The sequence below is a fragment of the Melitaea cinxia genome, chromosome 12 (genome assembly GCF_905220565.1).
Source record: "Melitaea cinxia chromosome 12, ilMelCinx1.1, whole genome shotgun sequence".
Taxonomy (NCBI): domain Eukaryota; kingdom Metazoa; phylum Arthropoda; class Insecta; order Lepidoptera; family Nymphalidae; genus Melitaea; species Melitaea cinxia.
Genome location: NC_059405.1, coordinates 13,724,865 through 13,737,989, shown reverse-complemented (window position 1 = coordinate 13,737,989; position 13,125 = coordinate 13,724,865). Strand labels below are relative to the sequence as shown.

General features: G+C 31.9%; 1 non-coding gene across 1 annotated transcript; it reads right to left on the bottom strand.

Moving 5' to 3' along the window:
* Positions 1 to 4,744: 4,744 nt before the first annotated feature.
* Positions 4,745 to 4,816, bottom strand: Trnap-ugg. The gene has a single exon. It is a non-coding gene; the product is annotated as a tRNA-Pro (tRNA).
* Between the last annotated feature and the right edge of the window lie 8,309 nt (positions 4,817 to 13,125).

Sequence of the window (13,125 nt, the reverse complement as noted above, 5' to 3'; positions counted from 1 at the left end):
AATTTTTAAAAAATCTTTTTTTTAAAAACTGTTTATTCGGAACCCGTGTAACAGTACGTATGTGCAACTGTATTGTACGTTTCCGGACCCTCGAAAGAATAAAATTTCCTGGTGGGGCCTGTTGAGTATGAGGCGTATATTTATTCATTAATCTGATATTATTTTTTTATCTCGCTTTAGCCTGTAATATCCCACTACTGGGCATAGGCCTCTTTCCTAATGTAGGAGAAGGATCAGAGCTTAATCCACCACGCTGCTCCAATGCGGGTTGGCGGATATATTCCTTACTATGAGTAACGATCGCTATCAGGTGTACATGATAACAACCGGGTCCGACGCCTTAACATACTCTCCGAGGCACGTTGGGGAGACCCACAAGGACTGCACAAACACCCAGACTACGGCAAACACATGTATGGCCAATACAAATGTTTGTCATGTGCGGGGATCGAACCCCCTCGTGCGATCGTGCTTAGTTTATATAATAAAAAATATTTCCTAATGTTTCCAAATATTGGAGCGATGCATTATTAAATTAGGTTTTTTTATTATAAATACAATTTTTATTAATTTATTGACCAGCCCCGTTCTTACACGGTGACAATTAACTTATGAAGGAAGTAGCCATTTCCTTTATTAGTAATTTACACAAGCTTTTAATAAAAAGTCATTACATTAATCTATAAAAATAACTAAAATTGGAGTGTCTGTTTGTAATATTAAAATAATTTGTCTGTCTGTCTGTTTGTTCTGGCTAATCTCTGAAACGGCTGGATCAATTTTGATGGTACTTTCACTGGCAGATAGTTGATGCAATAAGAAGTAACTTAGGTTAATTTTATTATATATTTTTTATATAACTCTACGAACTGAACAATAATTATTTTGATAAATTTCACACGGACGATTTCGCGGGCACAGCTAGTATATGTATACATATATTATGTTAACATATTTCTGACTGTCATTTTAAATTTATGGTTGTAAAAAACGTGTAGCACCAAAATTGTCCAAGAGTAACTTAAACTCTAATAAACTAACATCTCTGTTTTCCATTTTAATAGCCTTTTTCCAAAGCAGTTAAACAAAACATAAATTAATTCCTTCAAATTCAACAAAAAACAAATTAACCAAATCTTTTTTTTACTTATAATGACAGAAAAACTCGGCATAATTATCTTAAATATTGTAAGAAAAATAGAATAATAATATGAGGAAAAAGTTATTATATATGTTTCGAAAGCTGGAGACAGGCAGAGTACATCTAGAAATTGTGAAAAAATATTTAAATATGTAGAAATGCAGGATTAGTAGCCCGAGGACTGCTAGGTTAACAGGCCTCGTATGATATGATGATACAGGATTACTTTATCTTGGCATAAAAGAAGATTTACATTTAAAAAAAATGTAGTTATACTTTACCAAATACAAAACGACCCTTTTTTTCTTTTCAGTTTTTCTTTCTTTGTAGTTTTTACAATAATTATTTAAGTATCAAACTCACAATGATTATTTAAGTATCAAATTCACAATGATATTTTTTATACTATTAAATTATTTCATTTTTTTTTAAAATATAATTACTGTAGTTCTAAAGATGTTTCAGTAACCTATAAATTTAGTATATTTTTTTACACATACATCAAAAGCACAACAAAAGTAACACATACTTTGCTTACCAATAGTTTTAAAATATTTACTAACTAATTAGTCATACTCGTTTTTGTAAAACTTTTAAGAATTGTGTAAGTCTAGGAAATAAAAAAAAAAAAAGAAATTAAAATAAAATAATAGAACAAAAATAATAAAGACAATCGAATAATCTAAGCTGTTTTTGAATGGAACGCAATAAAATAAAACAAAAAAACACGTAAAACAATAAGGAAATTAAAAAGAACAAAACTAAATTAGACGCAATTAAGCGAATTACATTTTTTGCGCGATATGGATAAAAAGTTATCGCCTTCCTAAGACAATCACCAGCCGATATTTTTTATTCAATGGAATATTTTAAAAGGAGTCTGCGACTATTCTCAATCAGTACATAAATATATTTAACAGACATACGGTTGTCTGTTCCTAAGGCAAGCAACTTAATGCGGTATTGGGTAGCAGCCGACTGATAAAGCAATCCCGGGAATTGAACCAATAATGTCGAATAATTTAATGTACAGTTATAGGCTAAGTATATACTATCTTTGATAATATACCTTTATTTCGTATTAAAAAGCGTGTTATGTACTAGTTTGATCCGTTCTAGTGTAGTGATGCGTCCACTAATGTCGACGTTCTTATTCCAGCTCGGAGCTTCGTATTTTTAGAAAGATTTTTTAACCGACTTCAAAAAAGGAAGAGGTTACTCAATTTGACCTATATAATTATTATTTAATTATATAAAATTAGGTATATAATTATTATTTAATTATATAAAATTAGAAGACATTTAACATTTTTAAAAACGTTAGAACCGTTGACATAGTATGTCACATAGTTAGGTCTACGGTTCTGCTGGTACTATCCATAGCGTTAAATTAAAGGCGAAAGCAAAATGGAAAATAAAGATTAAATTATAATACGGATTTAATTGAACTATAAAGAAAAATAGATTTCGTTGGTACGTTACAATTTATTTTTAAACTACCGTCACAAAAAAAAAACAAAATAATAAAAGTAATATGAATAAGTGTGTCTGCAGGTAAACGAAGAAAAACAGACTTTAATTATATCGACAAGTAATACAACGTAGGTAGACGAAAAAATAGTCAAGTAAATACGCATTATCAAAGATTACTCCAAAAGTTGTAATCAGATCTCGATGAAATTTAAATGTGACCACTTGATAAACATCGGCTATCGATTAAATTAAAAATCATCAAAATCGGTACACCCAGTAAAAAGTTATGCGGATTTTCGAGAGTTTCCCTCGCTTTCTTTGAGATACCATCATCAGATACTGGTTTCCTTATCATGATACCAAACTAGAGATATCTTCTTTCCACAAAAAAAAAGAATTATCAAAATCAGTTCATAAACGACGGAGTTATCCCGGAACATACATAAAAAAACATATATACGGTCGAATTGAGTAACCTCCTCCTTTTTTTGAAGTTGGTTAAAAACTAAATCGGCGATTGCTTAAATTTCACTTTTAACAAGAACTTCAAATATTATCTCAAAATCACACAGAAAATGGACAGAGTTTCCACTACTCAACAAAGGCTATCGTTTGCTAGCTAATACCAAAAGGAATCTGCCTCCTCTACCGATCCAAATACGCTTACGTCAACTCGATTTTCCGCCAATGCACATTACATCAAGACATTGTCATACTGCATTCCTATTGGTCGAGGGAGTATACGCATTAGGATCGTTACAATATAGATAGATATAGAAATGCATAGAACTGACTTCTAAAATTACAATAATAATTTAACGTTAATCATTCAGCAATTTAAACAGCGAAAGATTACATAAAAAAATAGAAACAATATCAAACATTTTGTGCTGTACATTTAAAATATATTAATACGGTAGTCTTTCGAAACTTTATGCAACGTCGTACATAACATGCAGTCGGAGACATGCACAAAGATAGAATGATTTGACTTATCCTTCAATTTCATGCCTCCGACCCCGAAACCCGACCCGACACCCCGAAGTTGATCGTCGCCTAGGAGGCGAGTTTGGCATTGTATAGGCGTGAGAAATAGCAAAGTCCACATTTTTAAACTTTAATATTGTATTTCTTTATTAGTATTACGGTAATAATAATCATGATATACCTTTTTAAAATCCTGGTATTGTGCCCTTCAATTTGATACCCATATAGTAGTATTCGAGAAAAAAAAAATTTTTCATTAACTACAATGGTTTCGCGCAGCCGCCATGTTTGATTTTTTTTTTAATGTCACCTATCTAAGAACACTTGGGCAGCTAAGACGAACCTAACGATACCTCAATTATGTAAATCCGTTTAGTGGTTCTGGAAATATGAGGTAGTAAAGAATATTACATAAAAATATACATACATACAAGATACGCGCGAAAAACATAATCCTTCCTTGGCAGTCGGGTAATAAATAGTAACTAAACAGGTACTTACTTCATGAAGTTACAAAACAGACAATCAATTCACTAAGATGTCGTTCATTAATTAAAAACATTTAACATTAAATCTTAGCCTAATAAATTAAAAATATAATTTTATAACTTTAATCGAAGATTGTCTGTCTATTGAAGTCCGATTAGCGTCCCGCGGCATATATATATATATTCAGGGATAACTTCGTCGTTTTTAAACCAATTTTGATAATTCTTTTTTTGTTGGAAAGAAGATATCCCAAGTGTGGTACCATGATAAGGAAACCAGAATCTGATGATGGAATCCCAGAGAAATTGAGGGAAAACCTCTAAACTCATAGTGACGACTAGTGTGTATTGTACATTTTTTTCGTCTACTTACGTTGTATTACTTGTCGATGTAATTGAAGGCGTTTTTTTTTTTTCGTTTGCGAGCAAACACAATTATTCTTGGTCTAAGTATCTGCCGTTATGAATCATCTTATTGTACGATAGAGAGCACATAAAGTTAAATTTAACGAACTTTAAAAAAAAACGTTAAGCTTATTGAATATTAACGCAAATTCGAGATAGTGAGATGGTTTGCAAGGCAGGATACCAACAATAGTCCGTCAGAACAGCTAGACAAAACAAAAATGTAAAAATTAAAATAAAAACAATAGCTGGGCTCGTCCGGGATTTGAACCCGGGACCTCTCGCACCCAAAGCGAGAATCATACCCCTAGACCAACGAGCCAATTACACGTTGAATAGAAAAAACATTTCTCTTAAATTATTTAATTGCTCAATTGCCATTACAAAAGTACAGTTATGTAAATAATGTGTACGTATAAATAATAATTATAAATAATGTACAAAAGAATAACGATATCGTCGATCCGAATCCGATACGAATCGATATTTATGTTACACGTCAGAAAAAAGAAACCAGTTTTATACTAGCACATTACTTATAAATAAAACCAACATTAGAATAACATCAGCTCGAAATAGTTGCAACTCCTAAGTTCAATCACTTACGCATTAATGAATGATGTTTAACAAAATGCATTTTCGAATCTGTGAATGTTCATTTTAAATTGGAAAAAAAAGCAATAACGTACAAGAGTTGAAACTTTGTGACCACAACTAATAAAGAAGGGTTAAAGATGATTTAAATATATATAGTATTTATTCTCTTTCTTTTTATTTATTTATAGTATTTCTCTGGGTGGAATAGATATATATGTAGTTTAGTGGTTTGAAAAAATAGTTTGGTAAAATTTCAGAAAACTTAACAATTGTTTCAACTAAAAACATTTACAAGTTACACGTACGAACCTGTCGGTTCAGCTCGTTAAAAATAAAAATATTACGTATAAGCTATTTATCTGTTAACCCTCACTGGAGAAACGGGATTAAGCTGCAATCCTTCCTCTGCGTAGAGAAAGAGGCCTATGCCTAGAAGTATTCTGTTAAGCGCATTTCTTTTTTAATTGCGCATTTATTGATAGTTTTTGAAGCAAGTAAGTATATTTGACTGTATACGCTTACGTCTGTAATATCCTACTCCTATGCATATGCATCTTTCCCCATGTAGGGAAAGAGTCAGATCGTAATCCACCGCGTTGCTCCAATGCTGGTTGGCGGATCTATTCACTACTATGAGTAACAATCGCTATCACATGTACATGATAACAACCAGGACCCACGGCTTACGTGCTCTCCGAGGTAAGGTACGGAGAACTACAAGGATAAGTCCTTGTGATTCTCCACACAGACTGAAAATAACAAACACAAATATCCACTCTGAGCAGGAATCAAACCCGCGAACGTCGGTGTTTAGGGGCCACCGACATGGCACACGCACCATTACACCAGCACGGTCGTTTTACTGTATATTTTTAATGAAATTAATTTAAGAATTAAATAATATTCAAATGAATATTTTGTTGTTAACTTTTATTATTCATTGTTTGTAGGTCACTGCCTTTTAATTAAACGTTTTAATCCTCAAACAGTATGAACAAATTACAACAGACGCAAGATTAGGTTTAAGATTTAATTTGTACATTATGAGCTCCTTTCTCGACTTAATATCACGAAACCTTATATACTAAAATTAGGATAACATTTTTGAGGAATAAAATGGAAATGTATTTTGAAACAAAAAGTATCTAGTGACTCACACCTGCATGTACGGTCTGAAAGGTACCTTCAGATACTTACGGACAAACAACCTGTCAGTAAATGAAAGTGACAAAAAAATATTGGTTATAGTTTTAATTATATTATCCCGTAGCAATTTTTTTTAATGTATTTTATTCCCTACTATGGTAACGATCGCTATCAGGTGTACATGATAACAAACAGGACCGACGGCTTAACGTGCTCTCCGAGGCACGGTGGGGAGACCCACAAAGACTGCACAGTTATTTTATTTACTTATATGTAATATAATATTAATTTGTTTACTTATAAATAATATAACTATGTAATAATATAACATATTTATATACTGGCTGCCCGGACAGACTTTGTTCTTTGTTTTACAATCTTCCGTGGGCCTTAACGGATATACAAAAAAATTAGCCGAATTGGTCGAGCCATTCTCGAGTTATGCGCTTAGTAACATTGATTTTAATTTATATAGATAATATTTATCTTTGTACTGTATTTATATAAAATCATTATATAAAACGTTCGTTGTGCTGTTGGTATCTCAGTTAATAAATACATAAATTTAATACGGTCAATGACCTCTTAGTCATTCTTTGTATCGATATCTTTTTAAACGTCATACTTAATAAAAATATTTCGAAGTATTGTGATAAAACATCTATAAACACAAAATAGAGACTTTCTAAACATTTCTCTGAAAATTTTCCATCGGACTATAATTTCGGATATTCCTCAAAAAAAAACTAAGTAAATAAGACGTAATCTTACCTTGCACAAACCGAACTGACCATTTCATTACTTGCTAGAATATCCATATCCACATTTCATTTGTGCGTCAATCTTGCCTGTCCTGCCTATTCTGCCCGTTTGTCTTTATGTTCGTCCATTTTACAAGATCCAATCACCAGACTTACTATTATAGATTATATATATATATATATATATATATATTATACAAGATAGATATAATTCAAAGTATAATAAAATACTAATAGTCATCACAGGGGTCTTCTCGCCCATGTTAAAAAGAATTTACTTGACACTCTACGAATGATATTCTAGGTTTCCACTAGTGTGTATTAAAACTGTCTCACGGTACTATTAACATAATCATCTTAACATCATGAAAAAGCAGCTCGCTTTTCTGCCAACAGCTAACATGTTTCAGGAGCACTTAGCTCTTTTTAGTTTTTACGTCTTGTAAAACTAGCACAGTTTCAAATGACACTTAACGCTGTATGCACACCGCACATAACATGATGTCGGAAATAAGGGCTGCGAATGATATAATTATATTATTATGAGGTTAAAATTATGTTAAGTTGTTAAGAATTAGTTTTACAAAAATTAGACTTCGGGTTTCATCCTAACCGATATTCTGTGTTTGAGATTTTTTGTATCATAACTGATAACTGATGTAACATAACTTTCTTCTTTCATTAGGAAGTTTCATAACAAATTCGAGGTCTTCAAAGTTAAAAAATACCTGGTCGAAAATTGTAAAATCAGTCTTGTTTCCCTTTTTTATTGAAACTACTAAAATTATACTAAAAACTATATTAATATTGACAATAAATATCAAAATTTATAATAATCTATAATATAAAAATGAGTCGCTGAATGTGTTGCTAAGCGCAAAACTCGAGAACGGTTGGACCGATTTCGCTAATTCTTTTTTTAAAATATTCCTTGAAGTACGAGGATGGTTCTTACGGAGAGAAAAATTCTAAAAAAAAAAAAATTAAAGAATCGACTGTTAGGCGATACGAAGTTCGCCGGGTCAGCTAGTTAAATATATAAAAGATAAGTTTTTCAGCCATATCAACAGGCTTCACTCACATCACTACAGCCTGATATAGACCACTGCTGGACATAGGCCTTATCAGTCAGTGTTTTACCTATAGTCACCACGTTGGGCGGGCGGGTTGGTGATCGTGTTCGATTCATTTCATTGATGTTGATCGTACAAGCCTAACACGTAACAATTATAATTTTGATAAAATTTCTTTACATATGGATATAACAAATGTAAAAAAGAAAGTTTAAATATGAAATCACATATATCTAAAGTCCAGCATATAGCACTATACTACTAATTAGTAAAATTATCCAAGCCGAAAAGTGTTTAAAATTGCTTAATTATACATGTTATACATTTAGCCAGCGTATAATGTATTTAAAAATAAGAAATATTAATTTGATCCTGCGTAATTCCGAAAGTCTAAACACACATAACTACAAAATTATATAACATGCTTAAAATTGTGGTTTCGTAACATTAAATATAATTGTGTTTGCTCGCAAACGAAAAAAAAAACCGACTTTAATTACATCGACGAGTAATACAACGTAGATCGACTAAAAAATAGTTAAGTAACTACGCGTTATCAATGATTACTCAAAAAGTAGTTATCAGATCTCGATAAAATTTATATGTGACCACATGATAAACATTAACTTTCGATTAAATTAAAAATTAACAAAATCGGTACACCCAGTAAAAAGTTATTGCGGATTTTCGAGAATTTCCCTCGATTTTTCTGGGATCCCATCATCAGATCCTGGTTTCCATGGATTTATCATGGTACCAAACTAGGGATATCCCCTTTCCAACAAAAAAAGAATTATCAAAATCGGTACATCCAGTAGAAAGTTATGGGTTATACAACGTAGGTCGACGAAAAAAGCGTCAAGTAAAAACGCATTATCAGATATAACTCGGAAAGTAGTTGTAAGATCTCAAATAAATTTAAATAGGACCAAAAGACACACACCACCTTTCGATTAAAAAAAAATTGTCGAAATCGGTCCACCCGGTCAAAAGTTCTGATGATACATAAAAAAAATACAGTCGAATTGAGAACCTCCTCTTTTTGGAAGTCGGTTAGTAATATTAACATAGTTGAGGCAGCGAGTTATGTATATATTGAATAAGAAATAACATTTGACTTTCATATTTATTGCTATAAAAACAAAAGTGTAAGAAGAATATTATATATTCAGTTATGTTTAAATAATTTAAGAGATAAATTGATGAGAAATTCGTGCCAACCCTACAAGTAGACGATTTATTGTGGCATAAAACATTTAACTTGTCTCTCGGGAGTTTTCATAAGACACGATACGAATGTAATATCAGAGACAACGCATGTATGCAAATTATTTGGACATATATTTTAATTCTAGCTGTGCCTGCGACTTCGTCCGCGTTTTGGGTATTTAAGTGTTCAAAGTGATTCTTTAAATTGGCATAACTTTTTTATTTACTAACCCGATTGAAATAAAACAAACACTAAATGTTTAATAAAGCCTACCACAAGATATAAGTGAAAAACACATCTAAATCGAATAAGCCGTTTCTGAGATTAGCATGCTCAAACGCGCAGACAAACAGACAAAAATTCTAACAATCCTTGTTTTGGGTGCTATTTGCGTTGATAAAGGTCCCAATAATATCTTTTCTCAAATATCTTCCATGTAAAGACAGCGATCCGTTACATTTTTATTGTTGTTGTTGTTTTATGTGTTTGTTCGCAAACGAAATACAATCGACTTAAATTTTCATCCACAAATATTTAAAATGCATTATTAGAGATAATAAAAAAAGCATTTCTCATATCATCAAACTGCAATGGGATCACATGTGAAGCACTAGCTTTCGATGAAATAAAGAATCATCAAAATCGGTGTACTCAGTAAAAAGTTATGAAGAAAAAATACAGACTAATTGAATCCTACTTTAAAGTCTGTTAAAATTATATTAACACTAAAATAAATTTGAAATGTGTAGCCGAGTTATTCTAGTCTTGATATGCGAGAAATTAAAAATCTTAATGAACATCTATAAAACGCATTAGTTGAGCAAAACCCATAATAAAGTCCCTAGTAATTTTTATTTGATTGTGTGTAATCGCTTCGATAACGTCCTGTTTTAGTCGTTTCTTGTGTTTTGTATTATCGGGTAATACTACTCAGCCTGTAACATTCCACTGCTAGTTATAGACATCTTTCTTCGAGTAGGGGAAGGATCGGAGCCACCACCCTGCTCTACCGTAGGTTGGTTGATATATGATAACAACCAGGACCGACAGTACACAAAGGTTATATTTTTGTATCTAGAATTGTTGCTTAAGATGGTGGTTATTTCTTTTAATTCAGTAACACAATAACTTTTCTAGTAATGGTTAATATTAATAAATATTCTTTGTCGTATATGTGCACCAGTTCTATAATATTTTGAGATGTTTTTGTCTACAATAACATTGTTCTCACTAGGCGATTAATTTGACGCTTCACACGCTGAGCGCTAACTCGGTACTTGTACAAGTAAACATAGAACTACATCCCAGAAGTTTCAGTTTTTACGCTCTACTGATATGAAGTGAGTCCTTGTTTGTAAAATAACCTAAACTTCCAAAAAATATTTTTCTTCTGATACTATAATCCTTCTGTTAATCCAAAATTTCACTATGGTAAGGAACTGCAGGATACATCCTGCTCAAAATCTGGAGCAAGCCTACTGGTAGGACTTGCCGGAAGGAGCCAAATCCAGGTTTCTGTCATACATCATGCTTATATGAGGATAAAGGCAAATATAAAAATGACCTTGTGTTCCTTATTCCAGACAGCAACATGACGCAGTAAATATTACGGAAAATAACGAGAGAAATCACGGGTATTGTTCAATATGAATTGCACCGGTCGCTAAAGTACTACTCAGACATTATAGATGATTACAAGGAGCGTCTGAAATTTTATGAAACCATACTCTAAGTTATCGAAATTAAGTGAAAACAACCTATTCAGTACATATAGGAAGAAACCACCAGTCCCCTTAAATATCGGATCGAACGAGGTTGACTTACCATCCAACCCCAATACTGTTATTCTGAGGAACGGTGTGCGTAGTGCTTGGCTGGACGCGAGCAAGAATGTAAAGTACTCAGCTCACGATATAGGTATGGAAGGTGAGCAAACTATGTATGCTACTGCTGACTTCATATAGAAGACTATAGAGTAACTAAAGGTGTGTCAAACTTGGAACATGGGGTCAAACGTCACGTGCTAAAATTGAACTGTCCTAGCGAGGAAATCCAAAAATGAGAAAATTATCTCTCTAGACTACTTTCAACAGCCGGATGTATTCACACAAAAACTAGAACATTAAAATTAAATTAATTTTTCTTCTCTAATATTTATATAACATGTATATAGTCCTTTTGTTAAGAATGCATGATATATATTGTGACAAAATAAATTAACATAAAAATATAACGTATAAATATATAGTAATATATATAAAGATATTTTTTTTATCTTAAACAATTGTACAAATTGAATTCCGAGTTATGATAAACCCTTATTATTATTTCATGTACACATAAGATCAGTTGATTAAAAAAAACTTTGCTGAGCTCGAATACATATTCCCTAATTCAGATAAAACCATTCAATTGTTGGTTTTAACAGAAGCTAACATAAATAAAGATTGTGTTCTAATGTACAAACTACCAGACTATTCAATGTGAATATTACGAACTAAGGCTTAACAGAAAAGGTATCCTACTATATGTTCAGAATTCCTTAGACATAATGCTGCCTGTAAATATTTCAAATGCTTTACAGAAAAACTAATTCTAAACTTTCATTACTGCCGGATTATAACAAAGAACGATTCATAAATAAACTTTTATCATTGTCTCAAAGTTCAACTCAAAAAATAATGTCATTATGATAGTCAGTATAGATACTAAGCTATCTAAACTCTTTATTTATTAAATTGTTCTGTATATCGATACAATTATGCCTCACAGAATATCTTTTAGCAAGATGCGGAAGTTGTAGAGGGCTTATTTGTTTCTCCACCCATTCTCCCGAGCTGTCGATTATTGGTTTTCCTCTCTTTATTACGAAAGCTTCTGCAGCCTTCTTTGCCCTCTAGTCCAACGGTAATATTCTAGTCAAGAGTATACTTGCATTCAGTCATACTGTTCCTTATTTGTTTCTCGGGTCACGCTGCGACCCGCAAAAACAATTTGAACTATAAATTTACCGATAATTTTACCCAAGTTGAAATAATTTGAACTATAAACGAATTATAAAGACGTTATCAAAAACCCTGTAACATACAGGTTTCAAAACGTTTCACAAAGTACGAAGTATTAATTTTTTTATTTTTTGTTTATACATTTACTATTTCCTAGTCAAGTTTTATAATCATGTTCTGAATTAGCGTAGGCATCCTTTTAGCAAAAAACAATATAACTTTATTAAAAACCAACACACAACAAAACTATACACAATCGAATAAAAAACTTTTAGCTATTTTAAAATCATTTAAAAATAGAAGAATATTCTCAAAAACCAATATCTAGACTGAAGCAGCCATCTATTAATATTTATCACACAAGGCGCGAATCCGCAGTTTTTGATCCAGAAAGAAACTCGCTGAATAATGCAAAGAAACATCATGTAGAAATTTTCGCTTGGAATTTACAATGACCTAAATAAATTTTCGTATTCTTTTTTTAAATTTACTATATATAGGTATTATTTTTATTTATTTATAAGAAAGACAACCTAATGAGCTAAGAATTCATTTTTTTTAAATTTACGCTATTGTCAATATAAATAAAAATAAAAAAATATTTTTTTTTAAATATTTCGGCACTAGCAATGTCGTACGCAATTAGCGAGAAATTTATAAACAACAGATGGACCGATCACGCCACCTAGCACATCGTTCGATATTTACCTACCCTCACTCATTCTATACCCGAGTCATTCTGACGTGTATAAAATGACCGGTGCAAACGCGGCTTAAGCAGTCTTGCTTCTGGCTTGGCACGGTGCACTTGCTGTATCCTGCTAATAGCTTACTTAACA